Source organism: Schistocerca piceifrons, chromosome 3 (genome assembly GCF_021461385.2).
Source record: "Schistocerca piceifrons isolate TAMUIC-IGC-003096 chromosome 3, iqSchPice1.1, whole genome shotgun sequence".
NCBI lineage: Eukaryota > Metazoa > Arthropoda > Insecta > Orthoptera > Acrididae > Schistocerca > Schistocerca piceifrons.
Genome location: NC_060140.1, coordinates 743,302,389 through 743,324,991, shown reverse-complemented (window position 1 = coordinate 743,324,991; position 22,603 = coordinate 743,302,389). Strand labels below are relative to the sequence as shown.

General features: G+C 43.2%; 1 protein-coding gene across 1 annotated transcript in view; it reads right to left on the bottom strand.

The window, feature by feature from the left end:
* LOC124789029 (partitioning defective 3 homolog) overlaps positions 1-16,806 on the bottom strand; it is a 285,751-nt gene extending 268,945 nt beyond the window's left edge. The window contains exon 1 of the mRNA XM_047256316.1: positions 16,639-16,806. The gene's annotated coding sequence lies outside the window, so the exon portion shown is untranslated. The remainder of the gene's footprint in view (positions 1-16,638) is intronic.
* Positions 16,807-22,603: the final 5,797 nt, after the last annotated feature.

Here is a 22,603-nt window from a genome sequence, read left to right as displayed (position 1 = left end):
TACGAAATATTGAAGGGAAGTACGAAGAAAATGGAAAAAAGAAAAGAAGAGAAAATTAAATCTTACATCATTAGCGTTATCTCTTGTTAATAAATGGGAAAGAACGAAATCTACGCCAGAGAAGTGTGTTTCGCTGAACCGATGAAAAAATAAATTAAATAATAAAAATAGTTATCTGTTGGACAAATGAACCAAACAACCAAGAAAAATTACGGAAGCCTTGCGAATTACTGAAAGCAGGTAACTTTTGAATAAGAATATATAACTTTCTAATTAAATTTCTCCACTCCGACGGAAAGGACTGCCTTGTAGATTTAGAGAACTGTTTATAGTAGAACATGGCCTCTTGAAGTAGGTGGAAGCATAGGGAAAAATGAAATATGAACACATCACTGTGAAGCAGGAACTACGAGAAGATCGAGGAAAATTAGGAAGGCGCAAACGGTCTGTTACACTCAAAATTATTTTTGATGTGAGCTCACTTAAGCACGGTACTGACTAAAAATACTTTCCACTACAAGCTGTGCAAGTTCGTAACAGCGTGATAATATCATGGAGCATAGACGTACCTAAAGATCGTATGATTAAGTACACATACAAAGCATTCTTCCTACATGTAGAAACTAGTATTAAGATGATCCCGTGTATGTCGGGTTCAGTGGATACGTAGCATTTACTAAGATGTAGAAAAAAAAAAGAATAATAAGAGGGATCATATGATTGCAGTGTTTAGGAGACAAAACTGAAAACCCCAGTGTCGCCGAAGCTGTGAATCCCAGGCGTCCAGAAGTGTCAACCAATGCATCAGTTCAAAACGACAGGGGCACAGCACACAGCCGTCTACAGAGAACCTAAGTCAGTTTTAAACGCATTTGATAGTGTTGTAGTCGCACTGGGGCATAAAGAAAGTAACAAACAGTTGGCGACCGTCTTAGGAGGAAACATATAGTCACACTCACGATATTTCTCCTCTTGAATGTTTCACTGCACAGTGTTATCAGTTGCTGTCACACGTCTTTTTAGCTGTCACACGACAATTCGAGTACCTTTCTTCCTTCAGAGTAGGTCCTCGAGGCCGGATAGAGGAAAGGATGCGCTATTTTCATTCATTTGCCATTTTCGCAGCAGAGCAGCGGTTCAGTATGAAGTTCGGATGGGAAGAGAGATGTTCATAGTAACAGGGTAGGTGATGATTTCAGGAAAGGACAAATTAACATACTGGGTTTGGGGTTTCATCTCCCTTCTCTCGAAGTACAATTACTTGGGCGCTGCAGCATAAAAGACATGATTCCAGGATTGTGATAAGCTGGACATTACTTCCTGTTATGCTGTGCAACAGATGTGCTATCTCTAACTGTGGATCTCTATCCTATTACGCAACAAACTAAAAAGGACAGGTCTAAACATACGAGATACACATGTGTTGTGTGACCATATCTGAGGAGAGTGCAGACAGTACTGACAACACTAAGGCACCGTCTAACGTGGCTGCCTGACAAAAACTCATTTACGTATATTTAACGTGTTGAAACAAATAATGGAAACTATCAAAACAGCTAAAAAAGGTATTTGGTCGATGTGTGACTGCTAACCATATACGGGCAGTGTGTGTCAAGGCCTGGTGTACTTCTGTCGCATACTGAGGTGATCAGTTTTAGAACGCAGTTGCAAGTTTAGTACTTGGAAGGTCAATACACAAGGAGCACAAGCTCGTATTAGGGAAGGATGCGAAAGGAAATCGGCTGTGCCCTTTCAAACGAACCATCTCTGTGTTTGCCTGAAGCGATTTAGGGAAATCACGGAAATCCTAAATCAGGATGGCTGCACGCGGGTTTGAACCGTTATCCTACCACATGCAAGTCCAGTGTGCTAGCCACTGCGCCTCAAGTTTAGCAATTATTGCTTCATAAATCCAATGGAAGACTAACTAAAGATGCAGAAAACCGGTATTTCTCATTTTATCAAGTCGAATCAAGAAGCCCACGTAATACTGTGTGGTCTGTGGATAAAGCTTAGGAATTTAATGTGTCTTGTGACATTTGCTGATATACTTGCCGCTGCATCTAATTTAGGCTTTAGATAAAACTGTGCAGAAAACAACATAATATGCGCGAAGAGATGCGAACGATGACTTTTAGAAATCTTAATACGACTAAAGACTATGACAAATATTCTCCTTCCGATCATGGCTATGAAGGAGGGGATGTAATTGTGCCACGAATTATTAGAAAAGGAATGAATATGTCAATTACATACGGTGTTAAAGAGGGAAATATACATAGCGCATGCAATAAACGTAACAAGAATTGGTGTCGAGACAACGGGAATTGTTTCACGAAAGCGATGAGCTTCTTAAAGACCCAAAGAAAGAGACTGAGGACACAACTGTGCGATACTGACGTAGTATATTTAATAAGCTACGAGCACCCTCCTGTGACGGTTATTAACATGTGTTACGTGAAGAACAAAGTCCTTTGAAAAAAGTCAGTGTGGGACCCGGGGTCAATGACAACAGAAACACTGTTTCTTCAAATGTTTAGCCATCGTTGTTTTCACCACTATGTTGTAACAGAACGAAACAAGAGTAGAGCTCCACATTCCGTCGACGATGAGAATTTGAGAGGGCTCAAGCTCAGATAGGATAGCCGAGGTAATATCCAGAGTAATTTTGAAAGAAATCCTCCCAGGATTCACCCTAAGTGATTTAGGAAAATACTTGAGAACCTAAAAGGTAATGGCCGTAGGGTTATTTGAATCCGACTCCTTCCAAATAGCCTCTTCGATCAGTACTTTTCTTGTACAGCAAGTGAAAATTCTGGTAAGATATGAGTTCCCACGCGTTCACTGAGAACCAGCGACCATTGCATCGAGGTGAACTGGGAAATGGGCGTTTTGCCTCTCTTATTACAGCATTTCCTGGGGGAGGGGGCGGGGTACCTATCATGTTAATTCGAGAAAACACTAAAGCACTAGTCACAGTTACAGACTGGAATCTCTCTACTTGAAAAATTCTTCATATGAGACGAATCTGGTTAAGTCTCAACCTAAAGGCAAGTTATATTCCTGCGAAATGATGGTTAATAAATAACCTTTACCTCTACCACAATGCTTAGCATGACTTCTGACATGTGAACTCCACTAACAGCAATACTGGACACCATAGCGAAGTTAAGTCAATGACGAACAAGGATATTCTATCTGGAAAGCAGGTAGCGGCCCAAGTGAGCAGTGCCGTTGACGCTGAAATTGTGAAACTGCGTGCCACGACAATGTGCGTTAGCCCCTCTGATTTTAATTCAGAATTAAAATCCAGACGGACACTTTAAAGGTGGTAAAACATTGTTCTCTAAAATGTAAGAGCGTTGTCAGTCAGAACAACCAGCCGGGATCTTAATTGTCGAGCTGCATGATAGCTTTATCGCCAATAAAATAAAAAAAACTAAATGGAGAATAGCTGGAGTTAGTCACAAGGTAGTAGTGCATGATTTGCATGTCATAATTCTAGATCTGACAAATAGTACGCGAAGCAATAAGAGACTTTGTACTACAACACAGAGCGGAAGCAGACGTTCATTATTTACTGGAAAGTAATGTTTCTTTAGTTTATCACGTTTCCACTAGCAGACACGGCCTTTTCGCCTAGGTACCTTTTATCTCGCGATAGTATTTCCAAATAGAGACTGTTCTACGAACAAACCTATTTTTGTTCAGAGCACTGACACTTTTGCTGCGAGCGATAGTAAATGAAGCGTTAATGAGCATTTGGTGTTAGCGTCGCAGGGTATATTAACACGCTAAACGATGTTTTTGTTTCACGGGTATCAGACACCAACGCGTTCTTGCTTTTTCTGTGAAGTCCCGACGACAATCTCGCGGAGTAGTTTTTTCTTTTCTTTTTTTGCAGAAGAAATTACGTTGTAGGAGAAACCATTGGAGCACTACAAACTAATCATTTTTCTGTTTAGCAGCGATACAAGCAAAGGGTTTATCTTCCACAGCACAATGACCAAATCGCATGTTCAGTGGCAACACTACGAGCTGCAATGTAGACTCAGTATTACTTTCTAATAAACGGAGGCTTTGATCTGTTCCCGGTAACAAAGGCTGCTTAAATTCAAGAATACATTTCATTACTATTTACGTCCTTTGTACATCGACTTACGGATACGTCTATATGCCACGCGTGCCCACGCAGCGATATGCATGTCAAACGTCAAGTTAACTAGTATTTGGTCGGTGCATAAGTTCGTAGCGCTTTTCAATAAGTCGAATAAACAAAACAGATACACATAACAGAGACTTTAGCCATCAACAAAATAGTCTCGTCCACCTTTTAGAACAGTCTGTCAATAATAATAATAATAATAACAACAATGACGTGTGACGAGGGCCTCCCGTCGGGTAGACCGCTCGCCTGGTGCAAGTCTTTCGATTTGACGCCACTTCAGCGACTTACGCGTTGATGGGGATGAAATAATGATGATTAGGACAACACAACACCCAGTCCCTGAGCGGAGAAAATCTCCGACCCAGCCGGGCACCGAACCCAGGTCCTTAGGATTGACAGTCTGTCGCGAAGACCACTCAAGCTACCGGGGGCGGACAGTCTGCCAATGCTGGGGTAACTTTTCGATTTCGCGACTGCAGAAATCACTTGGTTTCGAGGCGAAGAACTCTTAGAGCCATGTTCGGAGCGCATTTTCATCCGAAAAGGAACTTCTTTAAAGGTTGTTCGATAGAGCGGAAGAGGTGAAAAAAGTGAGTGCGTAATGACTTCCCAACCCAGTTCTTGTAAAGTGTTTTTTTGCCAGTCTAGCAGAATGGGGGCGATATCTTGGAGTAACAGCACTTCACGCAGCCTTCCTGGTCGTTGTTCGTCGTTGTTCTTGGATGGCCTCTGCAAGACGTCTCAGTTGTCGACAAACTTCAGCAGTGATGGTTACACCTCGCGGAAGCAGTTCGTAGTGCACTACACCGTCGTCGTTTCCACCAAATGCATAACAGCTTTTGTTGATGTATGGAGGGATTTGCTGCTTTATTGGGGCTCAGTCATTCCTTTCTTTATTTTAACATAAAGACACCAGTTCTCATCACCAGTAATGATGCGGGATCGGAACTCTGTGTGTGTGTGTGTGTGTGTGTGTGTGTGTGTGTGTGTGTGTGTGTGTGTGGTTGGTTTGGGGGGGATTAAAGGGACCAGACTGCCATGGTCATCGGTCCGTGTGTGTGTGTGTGTGTGTGTGTGTGTGTGTGTGTGTGTGTGGTGTGTGTGTGTATTCCTAAGGGAACAAACTGCTGAGGCCATCGGTCCCTAGTCTTACTCACTACTTAAACTAAATTAAACTAACTTATGCTAAGAACAACATACACACCCATGCCCAAGGGAGGACTCGCTGGAGGGGCCGCGTAGTCCGTGGCATGGTGCCACAGACCGCTCGGCTACTACGCGCGGCGGTCGATGTTGTTCACGAGCCGATTGATGATTAGCAAGTATAGATTCACATATGGTCACCCGCTGATTTTTGTGATTTTTGGCTTAGGAGCATGCGGTACCCATACACCCAATTTTTGAACCTTTCCCATCCCTTGCAAATGTCGTACGATGGTGGAGTGATCGCATTTCCTCACATTTGCCAGAGTACACTGACGTGGATCATAGTGCAATAATGCGCTTAAGCGACCTTCATCAAACCCCGAAGGTCTTCCTGAACGTGGAGAGTCACTAATGTCAAAACTAACTTTCCTAGAAAGACAAAACTTCTTTCTTGCTGTTCTCTGTCCAATGCCATTATCCCCATACATGGCTCAAATGTTTCTGGCTGCCTCCGTTGCTGTCACTCCTCGACTGAACTCAAACAGCAGAGCATATCGGAAACCTTCCGACTAGAGATGGGCGAAGTTCAAAATGGTTCAAATGGCTCTGAGCACTATGGGACTTAACTTCTGAGGTCATCAGTCCCCTAACTACTTAAACCTAACTAACCTAACGACATCACACACATCCATGCCCTAGGCAGGATTCGAACCTGCGACCGTAGCGGTCGCGCGGTTCCAGACTGAAGCGCCTAGAACCGCTTGGCCACTCCGGCCGGCGATGGGCGAAGTCTTTCATCCTTGGGAACTAGTTCGCTGGTAATCGCTCTTTTTTGGGAACCGTTCAGTTTTACTCGTTCAACGTTCATTTGTGCATGGTATATGGTTCTTATGAAAAACTGAAAATTAGTAGCATAGGTGACTGAAGATGGAAGGTGCGATGAGGGGGCATTTGCTTGCTCTCTGGAGTACAGAGCTTTTATTCATTAAAGTATTCTCATACAGTTATAGAAATAATATGCATGATTATACAAAACCTCTTGTTTAGCCAACTGTAGCGTTATGTGGCTAGTCGCAGTGAAATGATATAAGGTGGCGAACGAATAACCGGCCGCGAGTAGAGACTGCTCGCCAATTACGCACGATTTGTTAACCGCTACGAGCAGAATAAATAAACATGGAATAATTAGACAGTAAAGAAATAAATAAGCTAATGCAAAAAATAACTTCGAAACATATGACGATTGGTGGACGACAATGAGCAGTCTAGCATTCGGGGCCGAGTTTTCGTGGGCCACCGTGTAGTACTGAAATAATATTGCAGACGTTATCGTATTCTCTTCACAAAGAGTGACACCAGACACTAGATTATGGAGCGCTGGTTTCATTCGGTTGTCAGTCTTCCATAACAATGAAAAAAGACGGAAAATGGCCACTCGTGCGTGCCGTGCCGACTTCCTTTGCATGTGCAATAAAAAAAAGCCTTTTTATAAGTATGTCTTTTGCCGTTTATCGAAATAGTGAAGTAAGCTGATATGCCATTTTGTTTCCCGAAAAGATGTATGTATTGCATACCACGTGTTTATGTCATTTGCGTAATTGTAAAATACATTTTAACTGCCGGCCATGGACGCGGAATGGAATGCGAAAATAACCGAAGTCTAGAGTTCAAAAAAAGCTTTGAAACAGATCTAGAATGGGCGTGCGCAGAGAGAGAAACGAACAACAACTTTATACTGAACGAACTATGAGCAGTCGGCAGTGGAACGGTGACTAGTGGCCACGCGAGGAAGGACGAGTCCGGCCGAGGGAGACCGAGACAGACGGGACCGAGGCTGGAACGAGACCGACCGTTTCCCGTTCCCGGGAACTATAAATAGAGAGCCGCGACCGAAGTGAACTATGAAAGACCGTTCCTTAGAATTCGTTCCTCGCTCCTTCCGTTCATCTTTGTGAACCGTTCCTTCGGACCCGTTAGTTCGCGAAAGACCCATCTCTAGTTCCGATTTCTCCATTTGGCATTCCATTTTCCAGCATATACAGACTCATTCGCTATCTCCAAATGACAAAATGACAGTCGACAAACAAACGCGTAGCAACCGGAATACCCACATGCAGAACAAAAACGCCATGAACGAATGCACGAACCTAATAATTTATTACTGGAGCGTAATATCCCCTTTTTTGTCTTTCATCTCGTACAACTGAGAGCAACCCAGTATGGAATGTCGCACACACCTCTTCTTTCCAGCTAAATTTCAGCCAATTTAGGAGTGAAGCAAAGGGGCTCTCCTGTCCTGCATTCGTCTGACAAGGTAAGCATCCCGAAAATCTTAGTCTAAGGCAAGTGAATTATTAACACTTTGCCGTCCGATCGTCTCGTACAAATTTATTCGCTTGGCGCCGGCAGCGCTAACTCAGATTACTTTGCTTGTCGCCGGACGCTTGACACCTCTCCGTTGATGAAAGCTTCAACCACATTGACTTTTGCGCGCTTTAATTTTTCCGGAAATCCTCTATTTTGCCGTATTGTTCCACAAACTCGAATTTTCTTTTCAAATAACTTCTCTGCAAGTTCTACACTGTTATAATAATCGTCATGTAGAGGTGATGCCACTTCCCATAAAAAGGTGTCAATAATTCCATCACTGTTTTTGCTAAAGGTTTTCCAGCGTCGGAATATATCTTGAATAAGGAAATGTATCCCGTATTCGAGTCACACAGCATCCGAATGAGTATGCCATATTTCGTAATTTTCGACCGATTGTAAACTTTAAAATTTAACTGTCCACGCCACGGTATCATTCCTTCGTCAATTGAGATGTTTTAATTTGGATTAAACATTTCTTTAAACTTTTTGGAAAAATAATTACGAACTGCACATTGAAAAGCCGGTCGGCACCGTCCGGTTTCTTGTTGTTGTCGGAAAAATGTAAAAATGATAACATTTGTCTGAATCGGTTGCGGGGCACCGTTTTGCGAAATATCGGTGTGTGTATCAACGGATTCGTTGACCAATAACAAAAAATAAAAAAATGGTTGAAATGGCTCTGAGCACTTCTGAGGTCATCAGTCCCCTAGAACTTAGAACTACTTAAACCTAACCAACCTAAGGACATCACACACATCCATGCGCGAGACAGTATTCGAACCTGCGACGTAGCGGTCGCGCGGTTCCAGACTGATGCGCGTAGAACCGCTCGGCCACCCCGGCCGGCACCAATAACCAACGAGCCTTGCTTTTTTTTTTTTTTTTTTTTTTTTTTTTACAATTCCCATGAGGATAGCAAGACCAAACCATTTTCTAAGTTCAGTTCCGTAACGTCGACAAATTTGGCAATTTTTTTATCCAGTTTCCTTCTACTGCACTTTTGACTGTAATACTTTGTTTCTTTGCTAATATATTCAAATAGATCGTTCCCAATATACAATTCTAGGATATCCATGACGCTGTGTGTATCTTAGTGAAAAATGTGTGGACCCGGAGATCATTCGAATTTATTATTGGTCCTCAGTAAATCATTGTCTTCTTCGTCTGATTCATCCAAATCAGTTGCAACCGTAGCGTTCGCCGAATTCTTTTTGGACGTATTTCACTATCTTCCGACGATTCTGCTTCACTTTCATTTTTTTTATATCCAGTGTCTTCTGCCCAATCGGCCAAGTCGTCAAAAACGTCAGACACGACGTCCGAGCACTCATCGTAAATAATCGTATCGTCTCTTTCGTGCGCCATGATGAAGGTGCCGCCACAGTCTGGAGCCGCGTGACCGCTACGGTCGCAGGTTCGAATCCTGCCTCGGGCATGGATGTGTGTGACATCCTTAGGTTAGTTAGGTTTAAGTAGTTCTAAGTTCCAGGGGACTGATGACCACAGCAGTTAAGTCCCATAGTGCTCCGAGCCATTTGAACCATTTTTGATGAAGGTGCACAAGTACTTATAAAAACAAAAACTTGTTGACGCGTGTAACTTCTTGTTACCTAAACAAAACAGAATGAAAAAGATACTAAACTGCTGTTGCCGGCCACTGTGCGATACTATGCTCACGACACCACTGTGGTGTCGCCGGGCATTGACCGCTATTTCGCGCACGACGTCACTGTGGTGTCGCCTGACGGCAAAATGTTAATTTATTTCTGGGAGAATGAGGTGTGTGTGTGTGTGTGTGTGTGTGTGTGTGTGTGTGTGTGTGTGTGTGTGTGTGTGAGGGGGGGGGGGCATATTACACTGGGTGTTCAACACTTAGGATTAAAACGTCGCATGAATAAAAACTTACACCCCTCCCCCTCCATCCTTTTTCGTTCTTCCAATACATGGTGGAGCCCCACACGCCGAGCAGTTTCCTCGCTATCGGCGCACCAGCTTGCTGAGCAGTTGTTCTTGCCAGGCTTTCAACTCGACTGCGCAACTGGGTGGCGAACAGATAACGACATGCGAGACAGATAAGGCGACGGCAGGCTGGCAAGCCGTCGCCGCAGCAGAATCGCGACGTCGCGGTAAGCTCAGTGGCACTTCGCCGTTACTTGCAGCGTGCAAAACTGTCACTGCGACCAGCCGGATAGCGTCACGTGTCTGACCAACACCGACTCGAAGGAAGGCCACGGTGCTTGTTCGTGACGTCACGTCAGCTAGGCACTGCTAACGCCAGGTCTGTTCCAGGCATACTCATAATGGTGGTGTCTCCCTCTCTGACACAGGAAAATGTGAAACTGTTGGCTGTAGTTGACCAAAACACATTGTTCTGAGAGATTTCTGCAATCAATTAATTGTGCAATTCCTTACACTTCTTAACAAATAGTGTACTCCTGAACTTAAATTGCCACATGTTTTAAGGATTGACATACATAAACAACTTCATGGTCTAGCAGCAACAGAATTCGTGCTTTTTTACCTTATTTGTAAATCTGAGGAAGTTACGTTTGTACTGGGTTGCTTTTACAAGAAACTGAACATATTGGTGCTCTTCTTTAGGTATATTGATTGACTATGGGGTGAGGAGCACTGAGTGTTAATGAAATATCTTGCGATTGTACACGTTGGGGGAGGGGGTGGGGGACAGAAGAAGAGGCAAAAGAGAGATACTTGTTTTATCACATAAAATTTTTTTATCATATAGTTTCTCCTTTCAGTTGCAAGAGGGGAATATTTATCTTTTCTAATGTGCATGTTTAAAAAGGTTTAAGTTCAGCAGTATTTTCGATGTATGAAGCTATTTTGTTTCCTGTTTAGAATTCCTTTCGTTGAAAACGACTGTAATCTAATGACTGGCAACAGTTGGACATTTACACATGTAAATTAGTTCACATTTCCAGTGACGATGTCAAACGAAAATAAATAAATAAGTAAATAAATGAAACGAGTTCATTGTAAGGGGGTTGGGGTAAGTGGTGGTGGTGGTTGTTGGGATGTTTAAGGGGGACTAAACAGCGAAGGTCATCAGTCCCCCTTGGGGTAAGTTCCGATGGCAAAATGGATCAAGTAAATATAGTTACTTGAATGTAAAATTTCCGAAGCTCGCAATGTGGCAAAGCATCTTCTCATATTTATCTACGTTTGTTTCGACAGGATTCAGTAATACAGAACTATGATCTTCATTTGTAGCTTTACGATAGTAAGAAAATCTTTCATCTAAATAAAACTGCAGAATCCAAAACAATACCAAACATTTTGTCCAAAAATAAGAGATTTATAGTGATAAGCACGTCCAGGCGTTTTTGCCTGCAACAGACCTGGCGTTCGCCGTGCCTAGCTGACGTGACGTCACCAACAAGCGCCGAGGCCTTCCTTTGAGTCGGTGTTGGTCTGACACGCGCCAGCGTCACCAAACTGTTTAGCAACAATGGTAGACAACCTGGGTACATCCCTGCAAGAACAATGCGGTCAGGTTTGTAGGCAGATCAGTGTTTACCAGCCCGCACGGCCGCGCGTGTTAGCACGCTGCTTCCGGGATTCGGGCCGTCGCTCCGGCCTCGCGTCTGGCGGACTGATGCCGAGGGCTGGTGTGCCGGCCGGCCTGGCTGTTGTTTTTAGGCGCTTTCCCTCGTCCAACTTCGTGAATGCTGGGTTGGTACCCACGTCCCGCCAAATTACACGATTTTCAAATATTCATAAAGCATTCGCACACTTTCAAACTGATAACACTCCACACAGACAGCTGCGGCACACAAATTCTCTCCAGGCGTAACATGGTGGCGACAGGAAGCATATCTGGCCACTCTGTAACATTAACAATGTCAATACCGACAATAACCATGCTGACCCTATGTAGGTAAAAGACAAAGGCAAAAGAAAACTAAGGTAGAGCAGCATTTAATTTGTCGTCGATAAAGAAGGCACTGGGAGCTAAGAAATAGCTTTTTTGGGGTCGGACATTAGCGAGAATTCGGCTATGGTATCGATGAAGCAATCATCCGAGCATTCTTGTAAACCGATTTAGTGGAAACAAGGAGAAAACCTCAAGGCAAATGGAGAGTCGGTCCCTGGTCGTACGCGTCACTTAACCGCTGCGTCACCGCACTAGGTATGATGCTTGGTATTACTTTTCGGTGACTTCCGTGGTAAGCAGAACTGGACGTTCGCAATTAAATCCTCAGTTGTTACTTATCACTTATGGCTTCATTCATGGCTGACAATTATTCGTTAACGCGAAAAATGGCAAGCTGCATGGTGGTTCGAAGTCTCACAGTAACTGGCTGGACATTCAAGCTGATAGGTGCTTGAAACACATGAAAAGTTACGAGATTTCTTTTTTCTATTTTTCTCACTAGCTGAGAAAAAGACTATTTTGGAAAGCTACACTAAATTTCAATTTCGATCAGTTATTCACTTGCTGAACAATAATGTTTTGAAACAGGATAAAGTGACGTGTAGAAAGTGCATACTATTTCAGTAAAAACTGCAAGAGATTTCCCAAAACGTGTTGGTTAAACGCTATCTATGCGGAAAAAAAACGATACCGCTCGATGGTGTGTAACTACTGCAATCGCAACAAAAGCTCTCAGACGTAAGCAAAGGTAATTCAGAGAAATCGCTATTTTTTAATTGCGTGATTATTCAAGTTACAAATCCTCGGACTTGCTCTTACGATGAGGACGAAATATGGGCCAAGTGAAATTTATCGACATCCTCCTGCTGATTGTATTTTACAATTCGGTGCATCCTATTCTCCGATCGTGCAAATTTTATAACCATTGAGACTCGACTCTCCCAGAGAAACAGTGTCATCCAAGAATGTGATATTACCTACAGAGAGAAAAAATAATGGGTGTCCGGTTTGTTAAACGCCCAGAGTTGAAACTGTGCCAGAAAACTGCAGTCTCTGTGGATATATTAGGTGCATTTTGTCGTCCAAACACTCTACAAATATGGAGAATTCTTTGCGCTGTACATTCTATGCACGAAATTCCCTCAGTTGTTACCTTTTCGCCGTATGAGTTTGCAGTTTCAGCGTACGCTGTTTTATGATTGTTTACCACAAATGAAACTTGATAAGCGTGCTAAATATCAGTGCGATCAGTGTAACATACTGCACAATAAGAGCAGTTCAATAGCACAGCTTGTTTTGCTCTACCTGCCCGTCTGGAATTGCTAGCGAAGATGCTGCTAATACGCCTTACACTTCGCAGTATTACAAGCGCTTAATCAATTCAACGTAACGTAGGATAACGTAAGTGCAATCTTGTTGTTAACAGTCGTGTTAGTGGGAAAGAAAGGTAATGAGGGTGGCGATCTTTAGAACGGCAGACATCAGCTATGAAGTTCAGTCGCCATACGACGTAAGTTCGTTCACGAACCTAACCTCAGACTCAAGCGGGACAAGCAGGCGATTCATTAGATAGCAACCTAAATCAAGTTTGTGAGACAAGGGAAAAACCTGAAGAGGTCCATATACCATGTTACGAAACAAAAGCTTGAAAGAATTAAGTAAATAAAAAGCCACGGTGACGAAACCTGCGTGAAGCCAAAACGAGCAGGAGAGCAATGCAGTAATCCATGAATTCTAACACGCAATTTTGTCGGTCTATCTGTTTAATAATCCTAACAAGTTTTGGTCATATGTAAAGTCGGTAATTTGATTGACACCATCTATACAGTCGCTCAGTGACCGTACTGGCACCGAAACAGAAGAAGTCATGGAGAAAACAAAATAGTGAAATTACAAACCTAGGCTCGCAGTAACAGGTAACCACACCCGGACGATCAAACTCTAAGCAGAGGAAAGAGAACCACAAACGCTGAACTACTGCTGGGTACCTGTGGACGCCCTGGGTGGCGCAGTGGAGTGGAATGTTGAGAATGGTGTTAATAGCCGGGCCGCTACTGGAGATAAGTCGCCAGATAGCCCAGTTCCGGTATATGACCCAGCGGAGCTGCCCACACTGTTGGCGAGGCTGAAAGTCCGATTTATTTCAGGCAGAGACGACCAGAAATGAATTGTGATGATTTCTGAAATATGTTTGTAATTTTGCGCACGAAATTAATTTGAAAACTGTAGAAAAAAGATGGGCAAAGTAGTATTTTATAAGAAGGTTAGAGTGAAAGGGGCCTGATACACACTCCACACTGCACAACGAAGAAACTGATGACGAAAGTCCTGTATCTGAAGCACTAGTAGCCACCTATGATCGCTGCCCCTCTACCAAAAAATGACTCATTAACGATACTTCGATGATTATTATTATTATTATTATCATCATCTATTTTTGCGAAATTTCCTACAACGTACTGAAGCTTTATCACATTTCCCGTTTCCTAAAATACGACTGTGAAGCGAGTTTGTGGAGTTTGACGAAATGTTGGAACCACTTTGTTATGAGGAAGTATAGAAGTACCCACAAAATCTCTCTCTCTCTCTCTCTCTCTCTCTCTCTCTCTCTCTCTCTCTCTCTCTCTCTCTGCCATTTACTTTAGATAATTACGTAAGTGATCAAACCTCACTACAATTTACTTAGTTCGGCAATGCAGGCGGATTAACTTTGTTGAAGCTCATTTTGAAGTGAGTTTCACCGTCCTATTAACGCCGGGATCATGATGGAGCATAACCATAAACTAAACACTCTTGATGAAGGTGACTGTAGCCCTTAAATATCTGTAACAGGCAAAATTATCATGTATTAAGATTTATTATAATTTTTTTAGATTTTTTGGAAATGGCTGACTTAGTTTACAAACAAATGAACCGATTTACACGGGATTTCACCCAACTATTGTACCTGTAGCAAGTTTACGTTGCTTTTTAAGACAGCGATGACACGGGAAAATTCGGTTGTACAACCTGCAAAATCAGGCCCTGTCATGTTACAACACTGACGCCCATCGTCTGTATTGCTCAAATAGTGACTTAACTGATGGCCACAATGCGCGCAAGTTGTTGCGAATGTTTGCGTTATGAACTGCGTAAAGAAGAAGGGTGCCTGGAAAATCTCTAAAGACGGATGCTGGGATGGCTCCTTTAATAGGGCACGACCGAATTCTGTCCCCGCCCTTGTGCTCCGTCTCCAATGACCCTGTCGTCGACGAGACGTTAAATCTTTATCTTCCTTTTCTTCTTGAGGAGGACACAAAATTAATGCAGATAGAAGTGTGACAAAGCACAATTTCTTCATTCATAATCTTTCATTTTCCCTTTTCAGTCCTTGATGTTTCTGAGCTACCACACCATCCTCAAGGACTGATTGATACTTTTGGCAGTTACGCCCTATCCCATCTATGAGAAGGAGCGAAAGTCTTAATGAACTCTTGAAAATTGAATTGTCACTCCGAAATACGCTCGATCAAAACGGAAAGAAAAATATTGTACATTCATTTGTAATTGTAAAGCAAAAGACATTGACGGCCCACAACGTCGAAATGACTGCATGTATATATGAACTGAAAAAAATTCAAGTGGGTCTTCGTGAAGGACGTATCTGGTACTTAGCAGGGGGTCTGGGCTGGGTGGAAAGTGACAATTTTGTTGTGAGCCGGCGAAGACAGCGAATTTGAAAGCGAAATGAATTCTGTGGTAGCAGACTCAGCTGCGGCGTAACCCGCGTGTATATTTGCTCGATGAGCAATGAACGTTTCGAAACTTCTTGGCAGATTAAAACTGTGTGCAGGATCGGGATTGGAACCTGGGTCCTTTGCCTTCCGCGAGCGAGTGTTCTACCGACAGAGCTACCCAAGTGCGATTCATACGGCCCGTCGCAGCTTTACCTCCGCCAATACCTCATCTGCTGCCTTCCAAAATTCATATTATTTCTCCCGTGAACGTAGCAGAACTAGCACTTGCGGAAAAAAGGATATTACTTAGCCGCAGCCTGGGGGACTGTTCCCCGAATGAATTTTCACTCCACTGCAGAGTGGAAATTTATTCTGAAAAAATACATTCCGTTTTAAGCAACACACATCTCCGATGACTATTTTGGTGCACTTCAGATTAGTTAATAAAAATGCAAAGGGAACGGAGCATGAGTGCTACGCAACTTACTCTGAAAACTACTAAAATTTCTGTAAACTAGACAAATATTTTAGTTGCAGTGGGATCCACAGCCAAAACAAATTTTACAATGACAAAAAACTGCCGCACAGGGTCGTTAGTTGGGTTACACTGTCATTTTATTTTGGATTCTCTAGGAGCGCACAGTTTCGTCTGCGTGCCCGTTTTCAGATGCATAGTATAACCCGTCAAACGGACATTGCTTTTCAGTCAAAAATTCTCTCTAGTCACACAATGTTAAAATGAAGTGGGTTCGCTAGACTTCATAAACAACAACATGAGAATGTTTTGTAGACAGCTATGACGCAATATGCCGCTCGCAAATACAAGAGCGAACTTTAGTGAAGAATCCAAAATAAAAAGAATATTTCAATGCAGATGACGACAGACAGCGCGGAACATCGTAGTCACATACAGAAAACTTAACGTTTGGGCTTGACAGCAAATATAACCTAAGGATGTCGCCTAACAATAGGCTAAGAATATTTTTCAGAGCTTCATTGCCACTGTAACAGGATTCCACTGATCACCAAACATCATTGTGAACGACGGGAAAGACTAATGCTGACGACGTGGTCAGGTCATATTACCTGCCCGTATCGCATATTTTCCGGCAAGTTTGGCACCTAGCAGACGGCAGGAAATGCAGTTACAAGGTAGGCTGGTCATAAATGCTAGAGTTATACCTCGTCACGCGAGAGAGCGGACGGAATAACTTGTGCGGCGGGAGTACTAGCCAGTACCTGCGGTCTCCCTCTCCAGAGGCGATGTGATAGGCACACTCTAAGCTGTGCCTGCTACTGACAATTTCATTAATTTTAAACTGCACACACGAAACTATATTCACCTGAGTGGACCAGTGAGCTAACACTTTTAGACTTGAACAGGTAAACTGAATGACACCTGCACAACGTATTTCACCAATTGCACACCGCGGTCACAGATTATACACACACGAGCTGCGAAAACGTACGCAGCACTTCACTGTCACCAACAAGGGCCATCCACCCGCCGGCTGTCCACGAGCGACTGGAGCCAGGTATGCGGCCGCTCAGCTGGCGAGAGCCCGTGGTGGGGGTGGGGCAGCGCGGTGGTGGGGGTACAGGCAACTCTCGCCGCTCTGCGCAAGCGCACTGCGTTCGCTGCTGGGGCAGCATTCTGCGAGGCATTGCTGACGAAAGCTTTAAATTCACGGCCACTAGGTTCAACATACTGCTCTGCCTTCACACGGCTCCGTAACAGCAGGCAGCCGTGAAAAACAAACCTTAGTCGTTCACCAGAACTTAAACGGTCTGATTATTGTAACTCTGATTGTCAATCCATTTGATATGGAAATACATGGGACATAAATGCTTATCTTGAGCGAACGCCTTAACAAAAATAAAACTTTTCTGCAATCAGCCACCTTTCTTTTTATGGTGAAACATCCCTCGTTCTGTTCAAACAAATTTCGGGCATGCAGCCGGTCGTCGTTCCATACTTCGCACGATATTTCAACTGGGCACCTGCCATCCCTCGTTCTTTTGATATAAAATGACCTTTCATCATACAACCACAAAGCAGAAATAGCTTCTTAAGGAAATTTCAATCTGTCTATTATGCAAAGTGTTCCATTTCTTTGCCTCCAAACGTGTTTCAACAGCTCTGTGGCATTGTCATTGATTACTTTCCTCTAGATTGGTAAGTACTGTAAGCCTATCTTTTCTTATTCTATAGTTTTCCATGGTTACTTTTATGACACCTGTTCTCGTCTGGAACAACTGTGACCTGATATAGACTAATGAAAAGATTATCTTGCAATACGTAAAAATCTAGAGATTAATATCATGATAAAAGTACCCGCTGATATTGACAAAAAACTGCTAAAACATCTTTGGACATAAAGAAGAAGAATACTTGTTTGCATAATACACGGAAGTGTATTCCCATAATTTAATCGCAAATATGGCTTCAAAACAACATCACGAATAAATAGTTCAGTTGCCTGACGATGAAAATTTTGATCACGCCTTATGAAGTAACTTTAAAACTCGAAAATATAAATATTATTGTTCTTAAAAATTAATAACCCGTTCTCTGCAAATGGATTGTCGCTGAATTTAGATAAAACAAAGTACATGCAAGCTAATACTCCACAAGGACTGACCACACCATTACAAATTCTTAGTTGTTTATATTTATAAGGACGCGAACTGGAAATCCTCATGTTACAGATCATCTTCAACGTCTTAGCTGTGCACTTTTTGCGTTGCGTACGATACTCGATTTTGAAGATAAAAATGACAGAGTTGAGATACCTTTCCATTTGCACTTGTTAATGAGTCGTGGCAATATACTTTCGTTTAGTACGTCATTCAGGGGAAAAGGATTATTGCACAAAATTTATCGATAAATTCGAAAAAAATGTCTTACACTAAACATCACTTAGCTCTAGTGCGCCAAAGGAAGACGTGAGCTATTGTACCACATAAATCTTTGTCCACCTGTGTGCGGGAAATAGATAGATAGATAGATAGAGAAAATGGCTCTATGGGACATAACATCTGAGGTCATCAGTCCCCTAGAAACTAGAACTACTTAAACCTAACTAAAGACATGACACACATCCATGCCCGAGGCAGGATTCGAACCTGCGACCGTAGTGGTCGCGTGGCTACAGACTTAAGCGCCTAGAACCGCTCGGCCACACCGGCCGGCAGAGAGAGAGAGAGAGAGAGAGAGAGAGATAAGCAAAAATGACTTTACGGAATTAATAACCTCGGGAGATTCCGACATTATTCATACGACCGTGAATCAATATTTTTGACCCGATACCCTATATTCAATCATTTCATGATAGGTATCTTAATAAATATTGTAAAATTGATATCGGAAGTACGTAATGCTGCTCGAAAAAAATAATTTTTCGGTAATAGTTTAATGGGAAATAGCAGTAAGCATCTATGTAGTAAATAGGGAACATGTGCAGCACCAAAAATTAGACATGACGCTCATTCTGTAACAAAAATATTCGACTGCAGTGAGACATACCAGCCTATATAGTCTGAAAACCATCGTGAAGTGCATAGCATATTATGCTTCCCTTCGTACCACTTATTAGTCTGTCTCACCAATCCATTAGCATGCGGAGCGTGATTAGAATAATTGCTTTTATACCTCTGTTCGCGCTGTATACTCATTACCTTGGTAAAGTGGTTAGAGAAATGATTCCATACTCATATTTATTGACACAAACATAGCGTACTGAATTTAGTCGTTTCGCTTATGGCTGTTGATAATAAGTATTGTGATTGGAATTCCGACAGTTGACCATTTTCAAGCATGCTGAAAAATATAATAATTTCTATATTTCGCCTCGGATTCTCAGTAAATTGTTGTATCTGAAGGAAAATACGTAAAAAGCATTCAGTACCTTCCGATACTGTCGGCATCGATACTTTTGTACCTATGTCACCGAGGCATCGATATAATGTTGGCAATTGGTATCGATATCAAATGTCATTCAGAATCTGTTACTCAAACTTTGCTATTACTGTCACTTTCTACTCGTGTGGCTTCTGCGACGTGGGAGATGTTTGGTGCGTCTACCCCCCACCCCCATGAGGGGAGAACTTACCCGACGACGTGATAGAAGAAGAAACTGGAGTCGATATGGAAGGCATAGGGAATCCACTATTAGCCCGTGACGGCTCTGCAAGTCTTGATATAAGGTAACGAAGAAGGGATAGGTAACATTCCATCTCAGTTCCCAAAATCATTGAGCGAAGTGGCAACCAAAGAACTATTCCAGTTGGTGGGTAGAATATACGCGACTGGCGAGGTGCATCAGGCTTTCCGAATCATCCACACTATTGCCAAGGCAGTAAGCGCCGGTAAGTGCGAGGACTATTACACAGTGTCCTTAATTGCTCATGCATCCAATTTGCTGACAAGAATAATATACAGAAGAATGGAAAAGAAAACTGAGGATCTATTAGATGACTGAATTTGGCGTCAGGAAAGGTAAAGACACCAGAGAGGCGGTTCTGACGTTTTGGTTCATAATAGAAGCAAGACTTAAGAAAAATCAAAACGCACTCATAGGATTTGTCGATCTGGGAAAAGCCGTCGACAATGTCAAACGGTGCAAGATATGCGGGGTAATATAGAATATGTACACGAACCGCGAGGGAAGAATAAGACGGAAGACTAAGAACGAACTGCTCGGATTAAAAAGTGTGTAAGACTTGGTTGCAGCCTTTCGCCTCTACTGTTCAATCTGTACATCGAAGAAGCAATGGCCGAAATAAAGGAAAGGTTCAATGGTGGGATTAAAATTCAGTGTGAAAGCATATCAATGATAAGATTCGCTGATGAAATTGCTACCCTCAGTGAAAGTGAAGAAGAATTACAGGATCTGCTGAACGGAATGAACAGTCTAATGAGTACAGAATATGGATTGAGAGTAAATCGAAGAGAGGCGAAAACAATAAGGAGTAGCAGAAATAAGAATAGCGAGCAATTTAGCATCAGAATTGGGGATTACGAATTAGACGAAGTTAAGGAAGTCTGCTACCTAAGCAGCAATGTAACCCGCGATGGAAGGAGCAAGGACGACTTCGAAATCAGACAAGCATACGCAAAGAGGGTATTTCCTGCCCAAGAGAATTCTGCTGGTATCAAACATAGCTCTTAATTTGAGAAATAAATCTCAGAGAATGTACATCTGGAGGACAGCATTGTATGGTAGTGAATCATCGACTGTGAGAAAACTGGAACTGATGAAAATCGAAGCGTCTGAGATGCCACATAAAGATGTTGAAAATTAGGTGGACCGATAAAGTAAGGAATGAAGAGGTTGTCCACAGAATCTGCGAGGAATGTAATACGGGTCTGTGCAAAACAATGACAAGGAGGAACAGGATGACGGGACAGGTATTAAGACATCAGAGAATAACTTCCATGGTAGGAAAGGAAGCTGCGGAGAGTAGAAACAGCAGATGGAAGCAGGGATTTGGAATGCACCCAGCAAATAACTAGCAGCATAGGTTGCAAGTGTCACTCTGAGATGAAAAGATCGGCGGCATCATCATCATCATCATCATCATCATCACCACCACCACCACTTAAGACCGATTATGCCTTTCAGCGTTCAGTCTGGAGCTTAGTCCCCCTTATAAAATTCCTCCACGATCCCCTATTCAGTGCTAACATTGGTGCCTCTTCTGATGTTAAGCCTATAACTTCAAAATCATTCTTAACCGAATCCAGGCACCTTCTCCGTGGTCTATCCCGACTCCTCCTACCCTCTACAGCTGAACCCACGAGTCTCTTGGGTAACCTTGCTTCTCCCATGCGTGTAACATGACCCCACCATCTAAGCCTGTTCGCCCTGACTGCTACATCTATAGGGTTCATTCCCAGCTTTTCCTTGATTTCCTCATTGTGGACACCCTCCTGCCATTGTTCCCAGAGGAGAGGAATTCGCGGCGGGCCGTATCAAACGAGTCAGAAGACTGATGACTCAAAAGATTATCGGTCGCCAGCTGGTTTCCGCCTCTGCGAGGTTCCGTTCCGCTCGGGTGCCGCGAAATACGTGGAGGAGAGGAGACTGAGCAGAGCATGGGCCGCGCCGCGTGGGAGAGACCACAGCGAGGACACGGAGGCTTGCTGCGCGCTGTCGTACCCGAGGCGAGAATGCGTCTGGGGAGGCGGCGGCTCGCTCAGATGTGGAACGTGGCAGGCCGTTCCCACGGAGTAAAGCCCACTGTTTCTCAGTTACGGTGGTGCGGCGCGCCCCCGATACCCTGCCGTGTTCTGCTTCAGAACCAGCCACGCCGTTCTCTCTTTCTTTCGTTCTCGTGTACTCTTACATGTCTACGCCATCCTTGTATACCTTTTAGTACACACACACACACACACACACACACACACACACACACACACACACACGCACACACACACACACATTGTTGAATGGGACGTTCGGTTCCAAGAGTAAATCAATATTAGCTTCAGTCCCCCGTTTCTGATCACTCTTTTTCGGAGGGTTTCCTTGGTTTCAAGACAAAAGTGAGAGTTCCATCACTTTATGTAAGTGTCCAGGCTTTCGTCGCCGTTGTCTCTGAACTTAAAATCTTCTAGGTTATTAGGCCGCGTCATGTTTCTTCTAAAATGTTCGAAGTTTCGACCCCTCTGCTGGGATCTTCCTCAGGATCTTTCGGTGTCCACTACTGCTAGAGCACAGTCAGAGACGAGTGTCGCGTTCATTTATAAAGGCGTTCGTGCTGCAGAAGTGACAGTTTTGGTTAAAATTCATATGCTCTAATTGGTGGTCCATAGTCATAGGCTAATATTCCCGCTCTTATGCAGAAGAAGGGGCGTTGGTAGCTCATCTCCTGTGGATACCATTGGCGGTCCATCGTCATTGGATAGAAAGGCACTATTCCAAAGTTATGCTGGAGAAGGGTTATTAGTTGAAATGCCTGCTACCGCTATTGGTTGGTCGTCATCAGTGGCTAGATTCGAAACAGACAGAGCAAGAGAGGGGGAATGTTTGCGCAAAATATTATTGTCCGTCGAGGTGACTTGCATCGCGTTGTTTATGCCGCTCACACACCGCGGCCGCGTATTTACTTCCCTGATGGCGGGGAGGCATGAGGACATTGAAGACAAATGGGTATGAAAGTTATTCAATCGACAGGGCTTTTAGGCGGAGTATTTATACCGCTAATAAGAATGACGAGGAACCGCCTTCTCACTCCGTCAGGTTACCGTTCCTTTCTGGGGTCACTGACCGCATAAGCTGAATTTTAAAGAAAAATGGTATTCAG